At 44.3% G+C, this 27,590-nt stretch overlaps 2 long non-coding RNA genes across 7 annotated transcripts; one reads left to right on the forward strand and one right to left on the reverse strand.

Annotated features, from left to right (window-relative positions):
• LOC105470823 (uncharacterized) lies at nucleotides 1–9,654 on the reverse strand. Its single transcript, XR_980791.3, has 4 exons — nucleotides 9,493–9,654; nucleotides 7,429–7,742; nucleotides 2,429–2,554; nucleotides 1–586 (listed from the first exon to the last, which is right to left on the reverse strand). It is a non-coding gene; the product is annotated as an uncharacterized lncRNA (long non-coding RNA).
• LOC139361824 (uncharacterized) lies at nucleotides 6,806–25,869 on the forward strand. Of its 6 annotated transcripts, none has more exons than XR_011619521.1 (5): nucleotides 6,806–7,105; nucleotides 7,658–7,846; nucleotides 13,669–13,783; nucleotides 23,893–24,359; nucleotides 24,768–25,869. It is a non-coding gene; the product is annotated as an uncharacterized lncRNA (long non-coding RNA). The 6 variants fall into 6 exon arrangements; XR_011619526.1 differs by lacking the exon at nucleotides 6,806–7,105 and having other exon boundaries at nucleotides 7,737–7,846; nucleotides 24,768–24,860; nucleotides 25,002–25,869; XR_011619524.1 differs by lacking the exon at nucleotides 6,806–7,105 and having other exon boundaries at nucleotides 7,737–7,846; nucleotides 24,768–24,860; nucleotides 25,005–25,869.
• Nucleotides 25,870–27,590: the final 1,721 nt, after the last annotated feature.

Below are 27,590 nucleotides of genomic sequence, written 5' to 3' on the forward strand. Positions count from 1 at the left end.
AGCCTCCTGAGCAGCTGGGATTACAACACACACCATAACACCCAGCTAATTTTTGTATTTTTATTAGAGATGGGGTTTCACCATGTTGGTCAGGCTGGTCTTGAACTCCTGACCTCATGATCCACCCGCCTCGGCCTCCCAAAGTGGTAGGATTACAGGTGTGAGCCATCACGCCCGACAGATATATTTCTTAATCATCAGAACGAATATATTAAAAGCTCAGGAATCATAGCCGGAATAATCTTGATGCCTTCTCTCCAATAGAGGCCCATAGAGGGAAGGTGATTGCTGACGGACCTCCTCCAGCATGTGACAGCCAGTGTTCCCAGGGCACCATCTGTCTGTGCTTCTCATACCAGTTGGTGCCTTGCTGCTAAACCACAGAAGCTGGTTCTCAATCATGGGATCCCTGGGATGCTTGCTGCCTCTCTGCTGGACTCTTGACTCTGCTGCCACCATCATACATCAGCTCTGACAATCTCCATGTCCTTGTACTTTCCTATTGGATTCACAATCTCAGGCATGAACGGGTGACTGACTGAGCGCCTTGAGGTGTGGAAAGTGAAGGTCTGCGACCCTTCCACCTCTGTGACAGGAGGCGGGGCCAGAGGCGGGGTCAGAGGCGGGGTCAGAGGCGGGGTCGTACTTCTCACCTATTTTGGAATTCTTCTAAATTAGGAAGACAGGATGCTGAGTCATCAAAAACAACAGGTGTCCACAACAGTTACAAATATAATATTCTCAAGTGAGAAAAACACCAAAGCTTTGTCCCACCAAAAAATACCAATGTTGTGCAACGACTCAGGGAGGCAGCAGCTGGTGAAAGACAGGAGACAGGCATTTCCAGAAAGACTGAGGACCTTTCTAGAATGTGTTCCACTCTGGCTGTCTCTCAGAGAGACAGAAGCAAGTTGAGTGGGGGATGGGGGCCAATGGAAGATGAGGTGTTTCTAACAACCAGAAATGCCCACCACGTAAATGGAGTGATTCAGAAGGTTGAGCCGTCTTCACACCTGGAAGTCTTTGCACTGGGACATTGTCAAAGGGAGCAGATCCCCTCAGGCATAGGAGGCCCTAAGGCTGTACTGTCCATGACAGAAGCCATTAGCCCCATGTGCACTCTGAGCACATATTGAAATGATCATCTGCTTGATTGAACTAAGTAAAATGTATTATTATAATTAATTTTCCCTGCTTCTTTTGATTTGTTGATGTTACTAGGGAATTGACAGTCACCTATGTGACTTCATTATATTTCTGCTGGGTTGCTAGAAGTTCTCTTCTGGCTCTGAAATGTCTCCATCCCTAAACCTGCTGACATCTCCTCCCTTCAGGGCTGCACCAGGTGTCCCTGTGGTGGGGCTCTAGGAAGCCCGATGAACAACAACACCCTTTCTTCTTTCAGAGTCCAGAACCAACTGAGAGAAAGTGTTTCCTTTCTCAGTAAATTGGAGGAAGATGCGGCTTCAGGTATGGCCAGGCAGGCTGTGCTAATACATCACGCCTGGGACAGACAGCCTTTATTACCTGCTAGGGCCTGGCGCAGCTGGTCAGCTGCCAACCCCCCCCCCAGGCTGGAGCCCAGCACAGAAGGCTGCCTTCTGCTCCAAGAGGCAGAGGGATCGAGCCCCACAGGCGCAGGTTTTCTCCCAAACTCATGAGTCAGACAAATCATCCTGCTCCTGGGGAGAAGCGAAGTTGGGAGTAATGTTGAGGTTTCTCCCAGGGATACCAGTGTAAGGAGGAGTGGGAGAGGATGCAGACTTAGATTTTCTCAGCCTTAAACCTCCAGAAATAGTTCAGTGTCCAGCATGATGAGATTCAGGGAAACTGGGGCTGGCCTTTGGGCAACTTACTCCAACTGTTTAAGCTCTGTCTTCTGACTGGTGCTAGGAACACCCACATGGGCACGAAATGTGACGATGCCTAGTAACGCACATCACCTTGCTGAGTGCGGACTCAGGGCTGAGCACAGAGCAGTTACCGCTTCTTCCCTGCTGCTAGCACTCGGTGTGAACAGTGTATCACAGGGAGCAAACTGCGGGCGGAGCCAGGGTTTGCCTATCTCGTACCGGTCTTGTATCTAAGACCAGTCATAGAATTGTGGGATTTCAGAGCCGTTAGAGATCCCAGATACCATCTCGTCATGTGGCAGATTAAGTAACTGGTCTGTAAGCGAGGAAGGGAGGCCACAGTCAGGAAGAGGGCCATATGGGGGTGGTAAGTGACACGTGCAACCTCTCCACCCGCCCCCACCCCGTCGCCACACTTCCTGGACCTCGTAATTCAGGAAGGCAGTCTGTCTGACCAAAAGGCAGGAAGTCCGCCGGGCCCACTCCCATCCCGGCGGCGTGGCGGCTGGGCTGTATTCTCAGGCTGCCAGCACCGCACTCCCAGTGGGCGTGTCAGGCAGGTCCTGGCTGCTCACTTCAGTTCTAGAATCTGCCACATTCAGAGTCTGGTTCTTAGTTGTTTCTGCTTTCCTCATATTTTATATCACTGGGACACCCTCAGGGCATCTCAGGTTCCAGTGGAGCTGTCCCAGATCCAGCATCTGAAAAGAGATAAAGATATATTTTTGTAATTCTTTTTAAGATACTTTTTCCATTTACTTTATTGTTTTTGAAATGGAAAATATTAAGTTGAATATTTTAATGCAAATCTATTTCTGACTCCAATGATGTGATACTTAAATATTTTTATATTTTTAAAAATCAAATAATCAGTGATACATTTAATAGGGTATGCATTACAAAAATTATGTGTGTGTGTGTGTGTATATATATATATATATATATATATATTTTTTTTTTTTTTTTGGAGACAGAATTTTGCTCTGTTGACCAGGCTGGACTGCGATGGTGTAATCTCAGCTCACTGTAACTTCTGCCTCCCAGGTTCAAGCGATTCTTCTGCCTCAGCCTCCCGAGTAACTGTGACTACAGGCATGCACAACCACGCCTGGCTAAATTTTTTTGTATTTTTAGTAGAGACGAGGTTTCACCATGTCAGTCAGGCGGGTCTTGGACTCTTGACCTCAAAGGATTCACCTGCCTCGGCCTCCCAGAGTGTCGGGATTACAGGTGCGAGCCACCGCGCCTGGTTTACAGAAGTAGTTTTTATCTTAAAATAAATTGAACGAGGCCAAAATTTCACCTGCAGTTAACCACAGTGAGATGTATTGATACCACCGAATCCACGCCTCTGTCTATTGTCGTTTCTCTAATATTCTTTCTGTATACACAAAATACATCCTAATCATGACTCAAGATAGATCAACTGCTTGGAGAGTGATAGAGATTGATGACAAGGAATAAACGATTTTCTGTTTGGAGAGAAACATAGACGGATGAGCTTGAATTTGCTGGCAGTCCTCTTCACAGCACAAGTGGGGAGCAGCATCAGAACTGGACTCAGAGACCAGGGTTCTTATCTCCGCTTTGCCACCATTAAACTGGAGATCTGGGGCAAGTCACTTCCCTCTCAGCTACCTGGTCTCCAGCCTTAGAAGACCAGCCCAGCTGAGCCTTGCTGGATAAGGACGGCTCTGGGATTGAAGGAGGAGCCCTGGTGCTGTGCCCTGTGCCATAGTGAATTGCAGGGGTGGCGGCTCTGAGGTGCCAGTGCAGGTCACCCACCGTGAAGGGCAGGGGAGGAGACCGTTCTTCTGAGTAGGGCAGTCCTGCAGCTGGCCACCCATAGCCTTTCTGTCCTGTTTTATGAGATCTTGCCCATGTTATGAGCGTCCAAAATTCATGACCCAGTCCCTCTAGTTTTGTCTTCCACGTTGTCCTACCCACTGATTAAATAGCCTTTCTTTGGTATACACTTTTGAAACTTCCCTGTTCAAATGAGACCCCTCCCAAGGGGGTCCGCGTGAGCAGAGAAAATGCTTTCTTTCCACCTCTGGTTGGCTGTCTGTTCTCATGTGTTCCCGGACTTCAATTTCAGCCTGATTGTGGGTATTTACGTTAAGCAGTCAGCCTGGACTTCATCGACAGGGCAGTACTTTAGGGAATCTAGTTGTAGGTCGAATGTCTGGGATTTCAAAGGGTGTAAGCTTGAGTCTCTGACCTGAACGCCGGAGACTAAAGGTTGTCACTGAAACTGCCGTCTTTGTGGAGGGTGGACAGGGAGAGGGTATTTAGTAAATGGGGCTTTCTCCTAATGTGGTTAAAGGAGACCAGCAGCTCCAATTCAATTCAAAGGCAACTCAGTGAGGGCCCAGTAAGGGTCTAATGCCGCATTCATCACTGGAGTCTCCTGCTTTTGGCTGAAAGTCTATCCGCTCCCAGGAGAGTGTTAATTGAGCACTTACTATCTGACCAGCCCTGTGCCAAGTGCTGTGTGGGATCTAGTGGTGGTGGTAGGCAGGGGCCTAATGTACAGAAGACTACACCATGTAGATGCTGGTGGCTTTCAGCTGTGCAAGCTTCATCCAGACAGAGGGTTCCTGCAGCTGGGCCTGACCGGTCCACCAGCAAGAAGGGGCTGACATGGTTTTCCTGTCACAGTCCTGGTACCCGAAACACCTGGAATGAGCTGGCCTTTTGCCTTTAGCACTCTTGTTCCCCAGCTCAGGCTGGAACCCTGTCCTAAACCCTGCTCCTTTTAACTGGGATTCGGGCAGCCAATCTCTTGCCACCTTCTTGCCACTGCTCTCTGTATCTTCATCTGGGGGTCTGCTGTCATCCGGATGGCTGTCAGCTTCCACCTAGCCCCTATCGCAGCCCTGCAAACAAGCAAGACCAATGCAGACTCATCATTGTCAACATTTCCCCCACGTCCTTCGATCTGCTGCCATTTCTGTGTTTCCCCCTCAGGGAGGGACACCTTCTCCACCCAGGCACCCAGCTAGAAACCTGAGAATCATCTGAAATCATTTCTTCTCTCTCACCACCATCGTCCAAATACAGTTGATTTGTGATCTCTCAAATCTACCAGTTGCTCTCCATTCCCAGTTACAACCTTCGTTCAACCCACCCGTGTCTGCTTTGCTCACCGTTGCAGTCTCTGCACCCAGCACAGGACCTATGAAATGGTTGCTCACACCATTTGCAGAATGGAAGATGTAAGTGAGAGTGAATGAGCCAGCAGAGAGGGGCTGCCAGGATGACCTGACCCTTGTTTACCTCTTAAGCCTCATCTCTCTCCTTCACCGCCACTTACTCTTTACCTGGCAGCTCTCCTGAGCTCCTGGAAGGTCCCTCCCTGTACAGCCTGGGTTCTTGTCCACTTCCTCCAGAAGCCTCCTCTTTTCCTGTCTGAATTAGATGGTCCCTCTGTGCCCCAAGTGCCACACGCCTAGCCCATTTCCTGGGGAGCACACATCCCACGACACTAGCATTGCCTGTTTGCATGTCAGTTGTTCTCTCTTGATGTTAAGTTCCACAAAGCGGGCTCTGTGTTTTACGCATCACTGCATTTCCAGCACTTAGCGCAAGTAGGTGCTCCTTAAATATTTGTTGACCAAAGGTCTAGAAACTCCTACTTTGGTGCCTAACTGCTTCCTGCCTCATGTCTTTCCCCCAGCCCTCCACCCCCAATCCATCTGGCTTCTGGCACTGGTCACTCTGAGGTACGCACCTGTATTGGGTGGCCAGTGACCAGGCCTCAGGGTCAGGCTTCCTGCGCAGCAAGTCGCCCAGGGCTGTGCAGGCTGGTGCTGACTGCTGTCTCCCTCCCCACCCCAGGGGCCCTGGGGAAAGGGTGCCTTGCTCCTTCTCTGCCCTGCTCTCCCCATATGGGTGCCCCTCATTCTTTTCATCAAAGTAAGCAGCACGACTGCAAAGTGCTTTATGTCCCCTCCAGAAAGGCCACGAGCCAAAGGTTTGCTGTCTTCCTCACCATCACCGCCACTGTCTTCCTCATGATCATGGCCACCATCCTGCTTGCCCTTTCCCATATCCGAACAAAGCTGCAGAGTGTACACCATGTTCCTTCATTATCCCATTTTGACCATCACAGCTGCCATTATTCACTCTTACATTTAAGGACACAGAGGTTCAGAGAGGTCGAGGGGCTAACCCAAGTCACACAGCCCGACTTGAGGTGGAGGGAGGGAGGATGGATTAGGAAATCTGCTCTGGAATCCCTCTTAGAAAGTGTCAGCAGGGCACAAGTGGAGTCTGCGTGTGCACCTGCGTAAGTGTGTCTGTCCTGATTCTCTCTGTGTGCACCTGTATCCGTCTATGTCCTGAGTGTGCTGTCGTAGGTGTGGATGTGTGGAGTTGTGCTGGGAGTGTCCTCAGGGTCGAGTGTGTGTGCATGTGGCCGGGTGCAGACACATGCGTGCACATGGATGCTCCACCCGCTTCTCAGATGTCTTGGCTGTGGGTTTGACAACTGAAACCCAGCTGCGCTCCGGCCGGGAAACATCCGCTGTGGAAACCTGGGAGGAGCTGACAGTCCCTAAAGAGGGGTTACACATGCTGGCAGCAAGCGCGCCTGGCCCACTGCCTAATTCCCTGCAAATGTTCTTTAAATCTGTTTCTAATTTGGACTCTGCCTTCCCCGGCCCCCACCCATCCCTTCCCACCCTCCCAGCTCGCCTGAAATCAGTCAAATTATGCTGAATAATGGCTGCAGAGGGGGGGAGAGTGCTAAAGGTCGCCGATGGGCTGTCAGAGGGTGTAATAATGTCACATTTTAATTTACACAGGGAACGGCGCACGAATCAAAACCAATAAATAATTCGGGCTGCACCAGCAGCTGCAGCCAACAGTAACTCCTACAGGTCATGCCACTTCCCGGGGAGAAATCACTAACTGTCACACTCCAAAGTCCACTATGCTTGAGAAAACCCATGTGCGTAGGTACAGATGCAAAATACAGCATTTTCTCTCTGCAAGGGACCGTATTTGGAGACTTGCAGCATCAGCAAGAATCTCTCCAGTTGTCTCAGTATCACCCAGATGTTCTGGGTATTAAGATTCTAAACCAAAATATGCCTTCTGTATATTTTGCTGCTCTGTGAAAGACTCAGCTCCAGGCTGACCCAGATGCATGGGAAAGTGTATACAAAGCAGGGCGAGGAGCGTGGAAAGCAGGACTGTATGTCCACATTGATGGCAGCTCTGAAAAGCCAACCTCCATGCGGAGACAGGTGGGAGGGGCTGCTGGGAGAAGTCTGTTGGAGCTTGTTCATGCTGAGAGGTTGGGGGTGTGATTTGAGGTACAGTTTTTTCAATAATTAGTATGAAGTTAAAAAAAAAAAGCATGCATTCTTTTGAAGGCAGGGGCCTTGCTCTACTGACCCCTTTTGCTCCCTTGTGGACCGAGGAGTCAGGGTAAGGGAGCCCAAAAGTGGGGAGGTCCTGAGATGGTTCTCACCGGTGTGTTGTGGCTGGTTCTCACCTGTGTGTTGTGGCTGGTTCTCACCTGTGTGTTGTGGCTGGTTCTCACCTGTGTGTTGTGGCTGGTTCTCACCTGTGTGTTGTGGCTGGGTAACTGGGTAACCTGGGAAGCCGGGAGGAGGACGAGCTGCAGGTTTTGACGGCATCTGGAGGCCTTTCCTGGGAGGCCCTGCCTGCGGTGTTCTGGTGAAAACCCGTTCCTTCCCCCGAGCCTCCTGAGCATCTGCAACTGGTATGCGCTCCAGGGGCTGCCGAGGGGGCCTGGCCTGCTGCCCACCTCTTAGCTGGCTCTGCAACTGCAGGAAGGAGGGGTCTGCACCCCACGGGGCCACTGCCTTGGAAGCTGTGAGGCTGTCAAGACTCTGGATCTGCAACTTCTCCATCTGGCTGGAAAGGAAGCAGGGGAAGAAGCTGCTGGGATGGAATGACGCCCTGAGGATTTCACTCCCCTCTTCCTACCACACACCAGACCGGGCCACCAGGATGCCTGGGTAAGAAAGGGGGGGGCCCACACTTGTACTGTGCACCAGAGCCTGTCTCCTATTTCATCCCTCAAGGCGCTTCCCATTCATATCTTTTTCCATTTTCAAACTGTTGGCCATTTATTTAGTCGTGTGTGATACTAAGGACGCTGCCTATGTCAAAAGCCTCATTTAACCCTCAGAACACACCTGCAGAGTAGAATAAACTATAAGAAACTAGAAGAAAGCTAGCTGTGCACTGCAAGGGCGTACTTCTTCTTCCTTTGTGGTTGAGTTCCTGCTAGGATAGAGCTGCTCATTCTCCCACCCCCTTACAGTGAGGTCCAGTCCTAGGATCAGGCTCTGCTCAGTGGAGTGTGAGCAGTGGAGTGGGTTGCTCCATGCCGGAGCCTGCCCCTAGAAACCTCCCAGCAAGCAGTCTCCAAGCTCCACCCCTTCTGCCTGGATGGAACAGGGGCAACCTGCCATGACCTCGGAAGCTACAAACTTAAAATGGCAGAGCATCTGTCGCCTTGGGGTTTCGAATGGCTGTGTGGAGAAAGACTGCCCAGACAGCATGTTCCCTGCCCTGTCCTGAGCAAGAACATGAACTTATATCCTAGTGTTTCCCAGCCGTTATGGTTTTTGGGATTTGTTTTAGCAGTGAACTTACCCCTCAGTGATTGATTAGAAATTTTCATTCCTGTTGTAGAAATGAGGAAATCGAGACTCGGAGAGGGAAATTCATTGCCCAAGGTCATATATTCAGTTAATAGTCAAGTCACGATGCCAGTCCAGGCCTTCCTGGCTCCAAAGTCATGCTCTGGTTATGTGAGTTTCCCCAGGTGTGTTCCAGAGAACACTGTTAAAACCATTGCCACCACCACCACACCACCCCCACAGCTCCTGTGCTCGAATAAGTTTGGGAAATGCCAACTTCAGGTCAACAGGTTTCTTTGCTGCAGTCCTTTCCAGGGTGTCACCACGCTCATGAAACCTGTGAATTACCACCAGGGCCTCTAACATGAAGGATCTTCCAAATGTGTGAGGCTACAGCGCCCCTTCTCCACAGAGCTGCTTGTGAGACTGGCATGCTTAGAGCTCATCTTGGTAGAGGCTAAACTTCAATATGCTGTCTGATATGGGTTGAACTGTGTTACTCTCTCAACCCCCAAAAGGATTCATTGAAGTCCTAACACTTGGGACCTCGGCATGTGACCTAATTTGGATATAGAGTCTTAGCAGATTTAACCAGGTGAAAATGAGGTCCTTAGATGGGCCCTACTTCAATATGACTAGGGAAATATAAACACAAAGACAAGCAGACACAGAAGGAGGATGACATGGAGACACCCAGGGACACACAGCAGATATGCCATGGGAAGAGGGAGGGCTGGAGTAGTGCGTCTGTAAACCAAGGAATGCCAGAGATTGCCAACAAACCCCAGAAACCAGAAGAGGCAAGGAAGGATTCTCTGTCAGAGCTTTCCCAGGGAGCACGGCCCTGCTAACACCTTGACTTTGGTCTTCTAACCTCCAACACTGAGCGCACACGTGTCTGTTGTTTAAGCCACCCAGTTCATGGTAGTTTGTTATGGCACCCCTGGGAAATGCATACACAGCCTCTGGCTCTTTTCAAAACCAGAAACCAAAGCTTCTGGGCAATGTTATCTTACTGATAATCATCCAAATGACAAACTGTGGTGGCTTTAGTTTACTGACAAACAGGTGAAGGAAAAGAGAATCTGGAGGGACAAGGGGTAGCAGCACAGCGTAGCTCAGGCCTTCAGCTTTGGCGCCGTGCAGCTGGCTTTTGTTGCATCCTGGGGCGCAGTCCTCCACCGCTCTGAGCACAGTTGCCTTTTCTATAAGGGTAGGGCTGACACTCACCTCGTAGGTTGAGGGGAGGGTTAAACAAATTCACATACCCTAAATGTTTGGTCTAGTACCTGGAAGATACCCAGTATCTGTTCTTTTGAAATTGCACAAGCAGGATTGCAGACCTGCGCTTGAACCCAAACTCTGCTATTTACCAACAGTGTTGCTGTGGGCAATTTGCTCAATCTTTCAAAGTCTGGATTTCACCATCTATACAAAGAGAAAATAATGCCTGTTGTTAAAAAATGGTTTTAAAACAAGTTAAAAATCATGATTCTACAATAGATAAAAATTAGCACGTTATTATTGTGAACGAGTGAGCCAGTGATGTTACAACTGATTCAAAGAAGAATCCAAAGAACAGATGTGTTTATGGTTATGGAATGTGGATTTTCAAGCGGTCGCAATGATCTCGCTTTTGCCCCGTGTAGGAGGGTGGATGGAGCTCATTTGCGGGTCCACAATTCAGGGTCACTGTGTGTCCTCCGTTCCTTAAAACTTACAGAGCAGTAAATTAGCCCAAAGGCTGGGATCAGATAATCCAGAGAGTCTACTCTCAACAATAAGTAGTTTTCTCTTGGAGAAACCCTGTAATCTTTGCTTACTTCAGATTTCCTTAGAGTCTCATGTATTTATATGCCTAGGATTGGGAAAAGATGCATACATGGAAAAAGCAAGTTGCTGAATCAGGTATAATCTCACTTTTATAAAAACAAACGAACTGTGTGTATGCGTATACATGTGCACACACGAGTGGGTGTGTATATATAATGATTAAATATACACAAGTGTCAGGAAGAATACACAAGGATTGTAAACAGTGGCTACCTCTGGGGGGCAGGTCTGGTGATGGTGATGGTGGAGGGAGACTTTCATGATGTATTTTCTAAACTTCTGTGTTGTTTGAATAAAAACAAATACCTACTTCACCGTATATTGTGAATAAGGAATGTCTGAGTGAGAAAAGCATCCATTGTGCTTCATCACGCAATGGGTAGCATTCAACAGATCACAGGTTTCATCATTGTTATTATTTATCACAGGTTTCATCATTGTTATTATTTTACGTTCAACTGTCCCAGAGCCCCCTAAGCCTATTCCTGGGAAGGAAATTGCAAACGAGAACAAGGCTGTTGCAGCCCAAGGACTTCTCCCTTTGTGGGAGGCTAGTTTTGAAATCCTAGGCTTGCATTTTGACTCCCTGGAGACTGGAGGAGACCTCCATGCTGAGCTACAGCCTTGGAGTGACTCTTGTCTGTTTTATTTCCTTAGCCCCCACCAGCAGCCCCACACTCAGGCCCACCCAGTGTTCAGCTGCGACAAACTCCTCGGCCACAGGGGGGAGGTCTGGCTGGGGCCAAACCGAAGGGCGAAGGGTTGCCTAGGCCCCGTGCCATCCTCTTGCCCAGACTGGGACTAAGAGACACCCATTAGCTCCATTTGAGTCTGGTTACCATCCCCTACCCAGGGAGGTGGTGCTGGTCACAACAGGCAAAGAGACAAAATAAAGTTTTTGATCACACAAAGCTAAAGATCTAATTTCAGCCTCTGACTCATCCCCTAAAGGGCGGCATTGGTGCCTCCAAAGGGCTTGGGATGGAGTCAGGAGACCTAACCCTGGTGCAGGTTTGGCCACTAACCAGCTGCATGTCCATGGACTGTGTCTCAGTTTCCCTATCTGCCTAATCAGAGTAAGAAAAAGGTTTACCTCCAAAGGCTATCATGAGGCTCAGCCGAGGTGATGTCTGTGAGCTGTGGGGTGCTGTAGAGATTTAATTTTGGTTGATGCAACAAGGTACTTCAGGGTGCTTAACATGCTTTAATAGCAAATGTTATATGGCACGTACAACCACATGCAAGGTCCTGTTATATCTGATTTACATATATATAGTCATTCAATATTCCCAGCAGCCCTGTGAGGAATGCATTGTTATCCGATCCCCATTTTACAAATGAGAAAATAGAGGCAAAGAGAGCTAAACAACTTTCCCCAAACCTTCCCTTGGCAACAGTCCCACCTGGACAGCATCCTTCCTGAGGGACCCGTCTCTCAGACCCACAGACTTTGTTGAGTTTTCTTTTCTCTTCTTTTTTCTTTTTCTGTCCTTCCATTGTAGAATGCTTCAATTGCATGAGAGTGAAAAGAATGTTAGAATACATTTCCAGGAATTCCCATTACCTAGCTTTATTAATTATCAGCTCATAGCCGCCATCATCCCCTTCACACCCTGAATTACTCTAGAGCAAATTCCAGACATTGTAGGTACATACATTTTATTTTCTATTTATTTACTTGTTTTTTGAATGCCCAGTTGGAATGCAGTGACGCCATCATAGCTCACCGCAGCGTCAAACTCCTGGGCTCAAGCGACCCTCCCACCTCAGTCTCCCAAGTAATTGGGACTGTAGGCATGTGCCATCATGCCCGGATAACTTTTTAATCTTTTGTAGAGAGGAAGTCTTGCTATGTTGCCCAGGCTGGTCTTGAACTTCTGGCCTCAAGCAATTCTCCTATCTTGGCTTCCCAAAGTGCTGGGATTATAGGTATAGGCCACCACGCCCAGCCTTTATTCTTTATTTCCATAAGACAGAGAGTCTCCAGAAAACATTAACCATAAGATCATTAGGCCACTTAAAATATTTTAACAGTAATTCAATAATTCCATAATACCATTGACTATTCAGTCACTGTTCATATTTCCAAGATTTTCCTACATATTAAGAAAAATTAGTTTTCTGTACTTGAATTGAGACCCAAAAGAGGTTCCCGTATTGTAACCGGTGGACAGGTGCCTTAAGACCTCTCTACAGGTTTCTCTGTCAATTTTTTTCTTGCATTTTTGTTTGCTTGTTTGTTATTATTGTTTCGAAGAAACTGGGTCACTTGTCCTGCAGAGTTAACCACAGTATAGATTTTGCTGAATGCGCCTGTGTGGTTTGTTTATATGGTTACAATTCCTCTGTCCTCTAGATTTTTTGTAAAATGGTAGTTATGTTTAGAGGGCTGCCCAGATTCAAGCTAAAAAACAAACAAACAAAAAAAAAACCTCTAATTTTTACAGCAGTTTTAGGTTCACAGCAAAATTGAGCAGCAGGTACAGCAATTTCCTATATACCTCCTGCCTCAACACATGCGTAGCCTCTTCACGATCAATATCCCCCACCAGAGTGGCATTTAATACTTACATTACAATTGATAACCATACACTGGTACGTCATTATCACCCAGAGTCCATAGTTTACATTAGGGTTCACTTTTGGTGTTGTCCATTTTCTAATGACATGTGTCACTATTATAGTATCATACCGAGTAGTTTCACTGTCTTAAAAATCCTCTGTGCTCCACCTGTTCATACCTCCCTCCCCACTAACTCCTGGCAACCACTGGTCTTTTTGCTATCTCCATAGTTTTGCCTTTTCCAGATGTCATATAGTTGGAATCATAAAGTATGTAGCTTAAGGTTAGCTTCTTTTCTTTCTTTCTTTCTTTTCTTTTCTTTTCTTTCTTTTTTTTTTTTTTTGAGACAGTCTTGTTCTGTTGCCCAGGCTGAAGTTCAGTGGCGCTATTTAGGCTCACTGCAACCTCTGCCCCCCCCGGTTCAAGTGATTCTCCTGCCTCAACCTCCCAGGTAGATGGGATTACAGGCATGTGCTACCATGCCAGGCTAATTTTTGTATTTTTAGTACAGGTGGGGTTTTCCCATGTTGGCCAGGCTGGTCTCGAACTCCTGACCTCAGGTGACCCACCCACCTACCTACCTTGGTCTCCCAAAGTGCTGGGATTACAGACATGAGCCACCATGTCCAGCCTAGATTAGTTTCTTTTACTTAATAATATGCATGTAAGTTCCTCCATGCCTTTTCATTCCTGTTAGCGCGTTTATTTTTTAGCACTGAATAACATTCCATTATCCGAATGAATTAATACCACGGCTTGTCTTTTTACTCATTGCAGGACATTTGGTTGTTTCTAGGTTTTGGCCATTATGAATAAAGCTACTATAAACATCTGTATTCAAGTTTCTGTGTGGACATAAGTTTTCAACTCCTTTGGAGAAATTTCAGAGATCATGACTGCTGGATTATATGGTAAGAGGATATTTAGTTTTTTAAGAAACTGCTAAAGTCTTTGAAAGTGGTTGTACCAGTTTGCATTCTCACCGCCAGTGTGTGAGAGCTTCTGCTGCTCCATACCCTCGCCAGCATTTGGTGCAGTGTTCTGGATTTTGGCCATTCTAACAGATGTGTAATGGTATCCAGTTGTTGATTTTATTTGCATTTCCCTGATGACATATGATGATATGATGTGGAGCATCTTTTCTTCATATGCTTTGTCATCTGTGTATCTTCTTTGCTGAGGTGTCTGTTAAGGTCTTTGTCTATTTTTTAATCGGGTTTCTTTTTTTCTTTTTTCTTTTTTTTTTTTTTGAGATGGAGTTTCGCTCTTGTCGCCTGGGCTGGAGTGCAATGATGCAATCTCGGCTCACTGCAACCTCTGCCTCCTGGGTTCAAGTGATTCTCCTGCCTCAGCCTCCTGAGTAGCTGGGATTACAGGCAGCCGCCACCATAGCCGGCTAATTTTGTATTTTTCGTAGCAATGGGGTTTCACCGTGTTGGCCAGGCTGGTCTCGAACCCCTGACCTCAGGTGATCTGCCTGCCTCAGCCTCCAAAGTGCTGGGATTACAGGTGGGAGCCACCATGCCAGCCCAGTTTCTTTTTCTTACTGTTGAGTTTTAAGAGTTCTTTGTAAATTTGGAACACCAATTCCTTAACAGATATGTCTTTTGCAAATGTTTTTTTCCCAGTGTGTAGCTTCCCTTCTCATTCTCATGACAGTGTCTTTCACGCAGCAGAAATGCTTAATTTTAATGAAGCCTGGCTTATCAATTCTTTCTTTCATGGATAGTGGCTTTGGTCTTGTATCTAAAAGCCATTGCAAAACCTAGTCATCTCAATTTTCTTCTGTGTTATTCTAGGAGTTTCCCAGTTTCACATCTTATGTTTAGGTCTGTGGTCCACTGTATTACTTCTTGTGGGTGGTGTAAAGTGTGTGTCCAGATTCACTTTGTTGTATGTGCATGTCCAGTTGTTCCAGCACCATGTGTTGAAAAGACTCTCTTTTCTCCATAGTATTGACTTCGCTCCTTTGCCAAAGATCCATCAGTTATACTTATGTGGGTCTACTTTTGGTCTCTCTATTCTGTTCCATTGATCTATTTGTCTATTATTTTGCCAATACCACATCATCTTGATAACTTTATAGTAAGTCTTGAAGTTGGGTGGTGTCAGTCACCCAACTTTGTTTTTCTCCTTCAATACTGGATTGGCTATTATGGGTCTTTTGCCTCTGCATATAAATTTTAGAATCAGTGTGTATCATGATTTACACAAAGTAACTTGCTGGGATGGACATTGTATGAAATCGATAGAACCAGTTGGGAAGAACTGACATCTTGACAATAATTGAGTCTTCCTATCTATGAACATAGAATATTCTTCATTTATTTAGTTCTTTGATTTCTTTCATCAGCATTTTGTAGTTTTTCTCAAATAATGCTTGTAAATATTTTGTTAGATTTATCTCTTAAGTATTTCATCTTTTGGGTGTGCTGGTACAAATGATATTGTGTTTTTAATTTCAAATTCCACTTGTTTATTGCTGGTGTATAGGAAAGCAATTGACCTTTATACATTAACCTTAAATCCTGCAACCTTGCTGTAATTGCTTGTTAGATCCAACAGTTTTTGGTTGATTCATTTTGATTTTCTAGATAGACAATCATGTCATCTGTGAACAAAGACAGTTTTACTTATTCCTTTCCATCTGTATACCTTGTATTTCCTCTTCTTGTCTTGCTGTATTAGCTAGGACTTTCAGTACAGTGTTGAAAGGCATGGTGAGAGGGAACATCCTTGACTTGCTCCTGATCTTAGTGGTAAAAAAGCTCCGAGTCTCTCACCAGTAAGTGTGACGTTCGCTATAGGTTTCTTACAGATATTCTTTATCAAGTTGAGGAAGTTCTCCTCTATTCCTAGTTCACTGAGTGGTTTTTTGTTTTTTGTGTTTTTTTAACTATAAGTGGGCATTGAATTTTGTCAAATTCTTTTTCTGCATTTATTGAGATGACCATGTGATTTTTCTTCTTTAGTCTGTTGATGTGATAGGTTTTACATTAACTTTACATTACTTTTACATTACATTTACATTAACTGATTTTTGAATGTTGACTCCAACTTGCATGCCTTCGATAAATTACACTTGGTCATGGTATATAATTTATACATTGTTGGATTTCATTTGCTAATTTTTAAAGCATTTTTACATCTGTGTTCATGAGAGATATTGGTCTGTAGTTTTCTTTTCTTGCAACATCTTTGTCTGGTTTTGGTGTTAGGGTGACGCTGGCCTCATAGAACGAGTTAGGAAATTTTCCCTCTGCTTCTATCTTCTGAAAGAGATTGTAAAGAATGGGTAAAGTTTCCTTTTAAAATACTTGTTAGAATTCCTCGGTGAACTCATCTGGACTTGGTGCTTACTGTCTTGGAAGATTATTAATTGTGAATTCAATTGTTCAATTTCTTTAATAGGTATAGGCCTATTCTTGGCTCACTGCACCTCTGCTTCCTGGATGCAAGCGGTTCGGTTCGCCTGCCTCAGCCTCCCGAGTAGCTGGGATTACAGGCACATGGCACCACACCCGGCTAATTTTTTTTTGTTTTGTTTTTTAGTAGAGGCAGGGTTTTGCCATGTTGCCCAGGCTGGTCTTGAACTCGTGAGCTCAGGCAATCTGCCAGCCTCGGCCTCCCAAAGTGCTAGGATTACAGGTGTGAGCCACTGCGCCCAGCCTTTAGATTGTTTGTTTCTTCTTACATGAATTTTAGCAGACTGTGTCTTTCAAGGAATGTCTCTTTCATCTAGGTTATCAAATTTGTGAGTGTAGAGTTGTTCATAGTATTCCTTCATGTTTTTTTTTAATGGCCATGAGATCTGCAGTGATGTTCCCTTTTTCATTTCTGATGTTAACAATTTATGTCCTCTCTTTTTTATTCTTAGTTTGCCTGTCTTTTATTTTATTTATGCTTTCACAATATCGGCTTTTCAAACCTTCAAAATCAGGTTTTCTTGATTTTGTCTGTTAATTTTCCGTTGTCAGTTGCATCTCAATTTCTGCTCTAATGTTTATGTCTTCTGCTTACTTTGGATTTCATTTGCTCTTCTTTTTTTTTAGTTTCTTATGGAGGAAGTTTAGATGATTGATTTGAGAGCTTTCTTCTTTTTAAATATTTGCATTCAGTGCTATAATTTGCCCTCTAAGCACTATTTTGGTGCATCTACAAATTTTGATAAGCTGTACTTTCACTTGTATTTAGTTCGGAATATTTTTAAATTTCTTTTGAAATTTCTTCTCTGATTCTTATGTTATTTAGAAGTGTATTGTTTAATTTCCAAGTACTTGGGAATTTTCCAGTTATCTTTCTGTTGTTGATTTCTAGTTTAATTCTATTGTGGTCTGACAGCAGACATTGTGTGATTTCTATTCACTGAAATTTGTTAAGATGTGCTTTATGTCCCAGAATGCTATCTTGGTGAACTTTCTTTATTTTTTCCTTTCCTTTTCTTTTTTTTTTTTTTTTAAGACAGAGACTCGCTGTGTCACCCAGGCTGGAGTGCAATGGCGTGGTCTTGGCTCACTGCAACCTCTGCCTCCTGGGTTCAAGCAATCTCCTGCCTCAAGCCTCCTGAGTAGCTGGGATTACAGGCATGTGCCACTATGCCAGGCTAATTTTTGTATTTTTAGTAGAGATGGGGTTTCGCCACATTGGCCAGGTTGGTCACGAACTCCTGACCTCAGGTGATCTTTCCATGTGACCTTGAGAAGAATGTCTATTCTGCTGTTGTTGGATGAGGTAGTCTATAGATGTCCATTATATCCAGTTGATTGATGGTGTCATTGACTTCAACTGTATTCTTAACTTATATTCTGCCTCCTGGATCTGTCCACTTTTGATAAAAGGGTATTGAAGTCTCCAGCCAAAATAGTGGATTCATCTACTTCTCCTTGCAGTTCTGTTGCTTTTTGCCTCACCTATTTTGATGCTCTCTTAGGAGCATAATTAAGGATTGTTATATCTTCTTGGAGAATTTATCTCTTTATTATTGTGTAATGCCCTCTTTATCCATGATAACTTTCCTTGCTCTGAAGTCTACTCTTTCCAAAACTAATATATCTATCCTTGTTTTCCTAATTAGTGTTACTGTGTTATATCTTTCTCTATACATTTACTTTAAATCTATCTAGATTCTTATATTTAAAGTTTGTTTCTTGTAGACAACATGTAGTCAGGTCTTGTTTTTCAATTCACTTTGACAATCTCTGTCCTTTAGTGGGTGCATTTAGGCTGGGCATGGTGGCTCACACCTATGATCCCAGCACTTTGGGAAGCTAAAGCAGGAGGAACACTTGCATCTGGGGGTTTGAGACCAGCCTGGGGACCACAGTGAGACCCCCATCTCTATGAAAAATAAAAAATTAGCCCTGCATAGTGGTGCACACCTGCAGTCCCAAGTACTCCGGAGGCAGAAGTGGGAGGACTGCTAAAGCTTTGGAGGTCAAGGCTGCAGTGAGCCGTGATTGTGCCACTGCACTCCAGCCTGGGTGACAGAGTGAGACCCTGTCACAAAATAATAATAAAATAATGATAATAATAATTATTTTTAAAATGGGTGCATTTAGGCCATTGATATTCAAAGTGATTATTGATGTAGTTGAATGAATATTACCATATTTATTGTTGTTTCCTATTAGTTGTCCTGGTTCTTTGTTCTTATTTTGTCTTCTGCTCTTTTTCTTCCTTTTGTGTTTTAATTGAACATTTGATTATTCCATTTTCTCTCCTTTTAAGCATATCAGTTTTATTCTTTTACTTTTTTAGAAGTTGCCCTAGAGTTTGCAATATACGTTTACAACGAATCCAAGTCCACTTCAAATAACGATACCAGCTGGGTGCAGTGGCTCATGCCTAGTCTCCCATTGCTTTGGAAGGCCAAGGTGGGAGAATCACTTGAGCCCAGGAGTGAGCCATGTTGGTGCCACTGCACTCCAGTCTGAGAGTGACCCCATCTCAAATAAAACAAAAAATCCAAAGAACACACACACAAACAAACAAACCCCAAACAACACTGTATCGCTTATGGGTAGTACAAGTAACCTAAGATAACAAAATAATTTAATTCCTCCCTTCCATCCTTGGCATCATTGCTGTCATTCATTTCACTTATACATAAGCATATACAATTAAATACATTGCTGCTATCATTATCTTGAACAGACTGATATCTATCAGATCAATTAAGAATGAGAAAAATAAGGCCAGGCACGGTGGCTCATGCCTGTAATTACAGCACTTTGGGAGGCCGAGGCAGGTGGATCACCTGAGGTCAGGAGTTCAAAACCAGCCTGGCCAACATGGTGAAACCCCAACTCTAATAAAAATACAAAAATTAGCTGGGCACGGTGGTGTGCCCCTGTAATCCGAGTTACCCAGGAGGCTGAGGTAGGAGAATAGCATGAACCCAGGAGGCAGAGATCAGAGCACTGCACTCCAACCTGGGCAACAAAGCGAGACTCCATTTCAAAAACAAACAAACAAACAAACAAACAAACAGACAAATAAGAAAAATAAAGGTTTTTGTTTCACCTTCACTTGTTCCTTCTCTGATGCTTTTCCTTTCTTTATGTTGATCCCAGTTTTTGATTTGTATAATTTTTCTTCTTTCTAAAGAACTTCTTTTAACATGTCTTGCCAGGCAGTTGTATAGGAAAAAAAAATTTTCTCAATTTTTGTTTTTCTGAGAGTCTTTACTTCTTCATGTTTGAAGGATAATTTTTCAGGGTACAGAATTCTAGGTTGGTGGTTGTTTTCTCTCAACACCTTAAGTATTTTAGTGCATTCTCTTCCTGTTTGCTTTGTTTCTGAAGAGAAGTCAGATATAATTCTTACCTTTGCTCTTCTGTAGGTGAGATGTTTCTTCCCTCCGGCTTCTTTCAATATTTTCTTTATCTTTGATTTTCTATAGCTTGAATATGATATGCCTGGGTGTGTTTTTGGGGCATTTATCCTGCTTTGTGTTCTCGGAGCTTCTAGAATCTGTGGTTTGGTATCTGATCTTAATTTGAGGGAAATTCTCAGTCATTATTCTTTCAAATCTTTCTTCTTTTCCTTTCTCTCGTTCTTCTCCTTTTTATATTTCCATTTACACTGTTTGTAGTTGTCTTGCAGTTCTTGGATGGTCTGTTCTATTTATTCCAGTCCTTTTTCTGTTTTCTTTTCAGTTTTGAAGGTTTCTATTGAAATACGCCCAAGCTCAGAGATTATTTTCTTAGCCATATCCAGTCTACCAATAAGCTCATTGAAGGCGTTCTTTTTTCTGTCACAGTGTTTTTTATCTCTAGCATTTCTTTTTAGTTCTTAGAATTTCCATCTCTCTGCTTACATTGCCCATCTGTTCTTGCATGCTGCTTACTTTATCCATTAGAGCCCTTAGCATTCTGGTCATGGCTGTTTTACATTCCTGGTCTGATCATTTCAACATCCATGTCATACCTGAATCTGGCTTTAATGTTTGCTCTGTCTGTTTGGAATTTGTTGTTTTGTCTTTTAGTATGCCTTGTAACTTTTTCTTCAAAGCCTGGCATGGTGTCTTGGGTAAAAGGAACTGTTGTAAATGGGCCTTTGGTGATGTGGTGGTAAGGCATCAGGCAATTGGAAAGTGTTCCACAGTCCTATGGTTTCGTCTCAATCTCTAAGGGAGCCTATGCCTCTGGACTGTGAACTTCACACCTGCTTCTCGGTACCCCCTTCTCTCCTGTGGGTGGGACAGGAAGATTTGAGTGGGATCCAGTTGGGTATTTCCCTTCCTCCAGGTCAGTTAGGCACTGATAAAACCCCAGTAGTTTAGGCACTGGTAAAATAGTTTCTCTTGAGGGCAGACCTTGTTAAGAAGAACAGAATGTTTTTATGTATTCCAAAATGGCTCCTTTCCCCCTCCCTGTGCTGGAAACATGAGGGATTTTTCTCCAATATTCAATGTGAGCACCAGGTCAAGCTCTTGGGGGTAAAACTCACAAAAGCGTAGGACTCTCCCATCCCCATGACTCAGTCTTAGAGGTTTTCACTCTTAGAGTTATCCACACTGAGCCTCCAGCATTAGTCAATTATAGTGTAAGTTTTCCTACCCTGGCCCTGGTTCCCACAGTTTCTGCTCTGGTCTGTTGTGATTCTCTGTATTCACCTGCCTGTCCCTTCAACTTGGGAGCAGTGGTTTGCCCTGTAACTTCTCTTCTCTTATGGATCTAAGAAGAGCTGTTGCTTTTTCAGTTTGTTCAGACTTTATTTATTTATTTATTTATTTGAGACAGAGTCTGGCTCTATCACCCAGGCCGGAGTACAGTGGCATGATCTCGGCTCACTGCCACTTCTACCTCCCAGGCTTAAGCAATCCTCCCACCTCAGCCTTGGGAGTAGCTGGGACCACTGGTGTGCACCATCATGTCTGAGGAATTTTTGTGTTTTTTGTAGAGACGGGGATTTACCATGTTGCCCAGACTGGTCTCAAACTCCTGGGCTCAAGTGATCTGCCTGCCCTGGCCTCCCAAAGTACTGAGATTACAGGAGTGAGCCAGCATGCCTGGCCCAGCTTTTTACTTTTTGTTAGAATAGTGTGGCGACTTCCAAGTTTCTTATTTGCTGGGATGGAAACTGGAAGTACTTTTCTGCCGCCTCCTCCTCCTCCTCCTCCTCCTCCTCCTCCTCCTCCTTCTTCTTCTTCTTCTTCTTCTTCTTCTTCTTCTTCTTCTTCTTCTTCTTCTTCTTCTTCTTCTTCTTCTTCTTCTTCTTCTTCCTCTTCTTCTTCTTCTTCTTCTTCCTCTTCTTCTTCTTCTTGAACACTTCATAGGTGCTGTCCTTTTCCTCCATCCAGCCCCCCAAACATTAGTCTCTCTTCTTCCTAGTATCTAGGATGCCACCTGGAAAGAATGTGTGCTGGGACTAGGGACACCTGGGGTCTATCTGATGGGCAAGGCTAAAAGGGAAGTGGCTCAAGATGGCATCTAGAGAACTCAGTCTTTACCTGTACCTGATATTTAGTGAGGAAGTCATCACTTCATAGTAATAAGAATCATAACCATGACTTCTGGAGTGTATACAATATGTCAGCCACTGTTTTAATTGCTTTTAATGTAAAAGCTAATTTATTCTTCTCAACAACCCCATGTGGTTGGTACTAATATTATTACCATTTAGAAATGAGGAACCAAGCCCGGAAAGACGAGATCATTTGTCTAAAATGTCACCACTGTGCTTGCCAGAGAGAACAGTCCTATCTTGGAGAGTCCTTGACTTAGAGGCTCTTCGGCTTCTATCATCAACACACTTTGAAATGCTGCATTCTCACCCTGATTGACCTCTTGTGGTCTCAAAATAGTGCATCAACTACAAATTCCTCTTTTATCTTGGCGGGTGTTTGCCTGCCAGGGCAGCCACTCACCTCCAGACTTCTTGTCTCAAGGTCCTCTGTAGACATAAGAATTATGCCTTCTCATTAGGCAGTACTTTCAAAGCTAGATTCAGGCAAAATGGCCCATCTACCTAGAGCCGTTTGGCCTTCTGGAAATGACAGCTGCTTACCTTTTTTTCAGTGCCAGAGGACCACAGTAATATGGTCCTATAAAGGCAATCTGTAAGATACTGTTTAGTTTTACCACTTTACAAAATATCTACTCCCCTCCTCCACCACTCACACTCTTGAAAAAAAAACCAAAAAAAAAAAAAACCAAAAAACCCCAAAAAAAAACCAGTTCCCCTCCCACAGGTTTTAGTGTTGGAGCTGTTCCTACCTAGCCCTGGGGAACTGGGGTAATGATCTTTGTACCTTGCAGGGATGTCACTTATCTAAGATTCTGGAAAAAGGGAACTAGTAATAAATTATGTAAAGGCTTCACGAACTGAACCTCAAAGTTCTTTTGGGACCAAACCTCTCTGCTCCCAAATCATGGAGCAGGAGGAGTGTGGGGCTGGGCGTAGAGAGTGGCAACAGAAGCTGTGAGCAGGACCAGGGCCTAGGACAAAATGGAAATGTGGGGCCCCTTGTTAAAAAATGATCAAGAACTTCAAGATAACATCAACATGGCATTAATCCAAATATGGAGCCGTTCTAAATGCGGGCCTTGTGTGAACACAGGTGATGTGCTCACGGAGTCGGCTCTGGCAGTAGGGGGCCCTCCTGGCACTTTGGGACGCATCTGAAACACTTGCAAAAATGATATAGTGTTTGTAAAACAAGACGGAGCTCGACTGCGTAGTATATGAGGCTATTTTCTTTTTCTTTCTTTTTCTTTTTCTTTTTTCTTTTGAGACTGAATTTTACTCTTGTCGCCCAGGCTGGAGTGCAATGGTGTAATCTCAGCTCACTGCAACCTCCACCTCCAGGGTTCAAGCGATTCTCCTGCCTCAGCCTCCCAAGTAACTGGGATTACAGGCACCCACCACCACACCTAGCTAATTATTGTATTTTTAATAAAGACGGGGTTTCACCATGTTGGCCAGGCTGGTCTCGAACTCCTGACCTCAGGTGAGGCACCTGCCTCGGCCTCCCAAAGTGTTGGGATTATAGGCGTGAGCCACCGTGCCCAGACATAAGAGGCCACTTTTCATTGTGGCTCAGATAACTCTGAACTGTGGCATATTCCAGACAGAGGTATAATAGGACTAAGCACGGAATGTCCTAAGGGAAAGTCTCCAGGTTTTTGAAGACCACATCATGGCAATAATGGCCTAGCACAGCAATTCCTGCTTCACGGCGAGGAAGCGGAGGTTAAGGGGCAAATAGAGTATGAAAAAGTACATTTATTAATTTAATCACAAAAACATGGAAAGTAAAACCCCTAAAAGTCTTCTTGGCCCATTCAGATGCAGAAAAGGTAGGGTGAGAAAGCATTGTGCAGGGTTGGCTTAGAGAAGACTGAGGAACGTGAGAAACAGTGCCTTAGCTTTTTATGTTTACTTTTTAAAAAAGAACAGCAACGCAAGGAGAAACATTTGGGAGATGCTTATCAATGTAAAAAACATCTGGAAATGGGAAATAGCAGATGCAGATGATTTTGTTCTAAGGGAGGATTCTGCTCCTAAATTTCTCTAGGAGACCCCACACAGCAGAATGGAAGCTTCTGGTGACCAGTCTTCCACTTCCCTTGCAGAGGAGACATTGATCACCATGAAGACAGGCCGTAAGCAAAAGCTGGGGACAGAAATGTTTGGGGTTGTGTACCAGGCCGTTGTTTCTAGGTACCTCTGCAGGATCTCGAAGGACTTCCCTGAGATCACCAAGGGACAGAAATTCACATTGCACACCTCCGTGGGTCACCATTCACATTTCAGTCTGCTGGGGAACGGTACTCCAGGGTGCCTTTCACACGGTCTACAATGGGGGATGTGTAGTGTGACTCAGTATTTTCCCTCTCTGTGTTTGATAGATGTCTCTGGCATTCTATAAAACAATGGCTTTTTCACAGGTGGTCCTGGCACCTCCACTGGACTTCAGTGGGGTACTCCCTGCTCTATCGCCTGTCTTCCTGCTATGACTGGATACAGGCTGGTAAGAGAAGGGTGAGCATGTCATTCTGCGTTCTTTTCCCTTTTCTGCTAACTCACGAAGCTCTCCAGTGAATCGCCATGAGCAGATGAGACTAAATTAGAACAAAATCCCTCCACTCCAGAGACTGAAGCTAGGTCTTCCTGAAAAAGTATTTAATATAGTTTTAATGCTCATATAATCCTTAAATCTGGCTAATTTTTAAGAACCTTCCATTTGCAAGATTACATTTACGACTTTCTCTCAGTGCCTCGATTTTCTCATCTGTAAGATGGGCTGTAATATAATGGGTTATTGAGAGCATCATATGAATTAATATAAGAAAAGTCCTTCTGTCAAGTACTAAGTGTTATTATTAAATAAGAAATGTAATAAATAAGCACGTACAATGATGGTTTTTTTTCTTTTTCTTTTTAAATAAGATGGGGTCTTGCTACGTTTCCCAGGCTGGTCTCGGACTCTGGGGCTCAAGTGGTCCTCCCACCTTGGCCTCCGAGGGATTACTGGGATTGCAGGTATGAGCCACCACACCTGGCCTACAATAATTGTGAAATCAAAAAGATCACTTGTAATACTGGTTTTGTAGTAGCACTGGTGCCTTCCATAGGGCAATGTTTTGGCCTGTGGATGAAATGTTGAGTATTACTCTCTAAAAGCAGGCTCCTGACTGACGCGAAAGTCATCATGCCTTGTGTCCGCATGAGCAGATTCTTTCCTGCCTTCAAAGAAAAATGAGAAGAAAAGAATTGATTTCTTCTGTGGAGTTGGACCCTTTCCAGAACTTCATGGCTATGTTTTAAATTGATGAATGGCTGACTGCCGGCGGAGACCCTGACAGGCTGGGACTGCTGGGATGTTAAAATAAAATGATAGAAAATGAAGACAATTCAGCTTGAGTTTCCACAGGGCTATTTGATCCGACCAGAATCCTTTCCAGAGCAAACGAGGCCAGAGTGAGCCAACACCTGTAACAACATCGCTGTGTCCCTGCCCGAAGGGTGGCCACTGGAGGCAGAAGGGAAATAAGGAGTCTGTGGGGCAGACAAAGGAAAGACACAGGCCTGGGGACCCAGCTGCCTCATGCCACCTTTGAAATGACAATGGGGATTTTAAAAACCGACTGCAATTTAAAACAGGGAAAGCAGAGTCTCCCTACCTGTAAGGTGATGCTTCGGGTGGGGCCAGTCCCTTCAGGACTTATCTGTGTTGCAGCTTTGTCACCCCCTGGGGCCTTGGGCCTGATTTCTCTTGGGAGGCTGCCCTCCAGGTGGCTGTGCCAGACAGCAGCGGGCTCCAAACTGAGGGAGGTGAACTCATCTTCATAACACTAGATGCTGAAAATCTGACACTTTATCCATAGCAGGTAAATAACTTAAAAAGATTATTTTAAATAACAAAATAAAATAAAAATAATACCCTTTGGGAGGCTGAGGCAGGTGAATCACCTGAGGTCAGGAGTTCGAGAACAGCCTAGCCAACATGGCGAAACCCTGTCTCTACAAAAATACAAAAGAAAATTAGCCAGGCGTAGTGACGGACCCCTGTCATCCCACCTCTTAGAAGGCTGAGGCAGGAGAATCGCTTGAACCTCGGAGGTGGAGGTTGCAGTGAGCTGAGATCATGCCACTGCACTCCAGCCTGGGTGACAGAGCAATACTCCGTCTCAAAAAAAAAAAAAAAAAAAAAAGTAATAAAAGTAATACATGTTGGAAGAAAGTTTAGAAAATATAGAAAAGTAACAAAAAGAAGATATTATTCATGTCTCACTACCTATAGCCAACATTTGTTAAAAGTTTGGTATGTTTTCTTCCAGACTTCAACAAAAACACCCAGAGAGCTATGCTTTAAAAAGTAGTCATGACTATGTCTTACTTAATATTATTTTATAATCATTCTACGTGGTATGATGACATTTTATAGACACAGTTGAATGGCTGTGTAATTCTATCAAATACATGGATTATTAGTTAATTTTCTTTTTAATGAAAGGATATTTTGACTATTTTACTTTTTACTAGTATAAATAATGCTACAATGAGCACTTCTTAAATAACTGCGTTTTGAGATGTAATTCAGGTATCATAACATTTACTTTTTATGGAGTACGATGCTGTAGATTTTAGCATATTCGCAGTTGTACAACTATCATCACCATCTCATTCCAGAATATTTTTATCACCCTAGAAAGAAATCCCGTACCCATTCCTCCCTCTCTCCAGCCCCTGACAACAACTAATCTATTTTCTATTTCTATGGATTTGTCTATTCTGAACATTTCATGTAAATGGAACCACAAAATAGGTGACCCTTTGTGTCTGGCCTCTTTCACTGATCACAGTATTTCCAAGGTTCACTCATGTTATCACAGGTGTCAGTACTTGATTCCTTTATATGGCCAAATAATATTCCATCACGTAGATGTACCACTTTTGTTTACCCATTCACCAATGAGCGGACATTTAAAGCTTCTCTTTCACCTTTTGGCTATTACGAACATTGCTGCTCTGAATATTTACATATGAGGCTTTTGTTGTTTTTTTTTGAGACAAGTTCTTACTCTGTCACCTAGGCTAAAGTACAGCAGCATGATCTTGGCTCACTGCAACCTCCACCTCCCTGATTCACGCAATTCTCCTGCCTCAGCCTCCCAAGTAACTGGGATTATAGGCGCCCACCACCATACCTGGCTAATTTTTGTATTTTTAGTAGAGATGGAGTTTCACCATGCTGGTCAGGCTGGTCTCAAACTCCTGACCTCAAGTGATCTGCCTGCCTCAGCCTCCCGAAGTGCTGGGGTTATAGGCATGAGCCACTGCACCTGGCCAATGTACAAGTTTTGTGTGGACATGTTTTCACCAATCTTGAGTATAAACCTAAGAGTGGAATTACCAGCCGTGTGGTGACTCTGTGTTTAGCCTTCTGAGGAACTGCCCAGCTGTTTTCCAAAGCGGCTGCACCATTTTGCATTTCCACCAGCACTGTGCGAGCTTTCCAGTATTTTCACAACACTTGCTGTTTTCCGTTTTAATTTTTTAAATATCCATCATAGTGGGTGTGAAGTGGTATCTCATTGTAGCTTTTATTTTCATTTTCCTGGTGACTAGTATGTTTAGCATCTTCTCATGTGCTTCTTGGATGTTTGTGTATTTATCTTCTTTGGAGAAATGTTTATTCAAATTGTGTGCACAGCTTAAAATTATGTTATTTTTCTTTTTATTGTCAAGTCACAAGAATTCTTTCTACAT

Source organism: Macaca nemestrina, chromosome 2 (genome assembly GCF_043159975.1).
Source record: "Macaca nemestrina isolate mMacNem1 chromosome 2, mMacNem.hap1, whole genome shotgun sequence".
Lineage (NCBI taxonomy): Eukaryota > Metazoa > Chordata > Mammalia > Primates > Cercopithecidae > Macaca > Macaca nemestrina.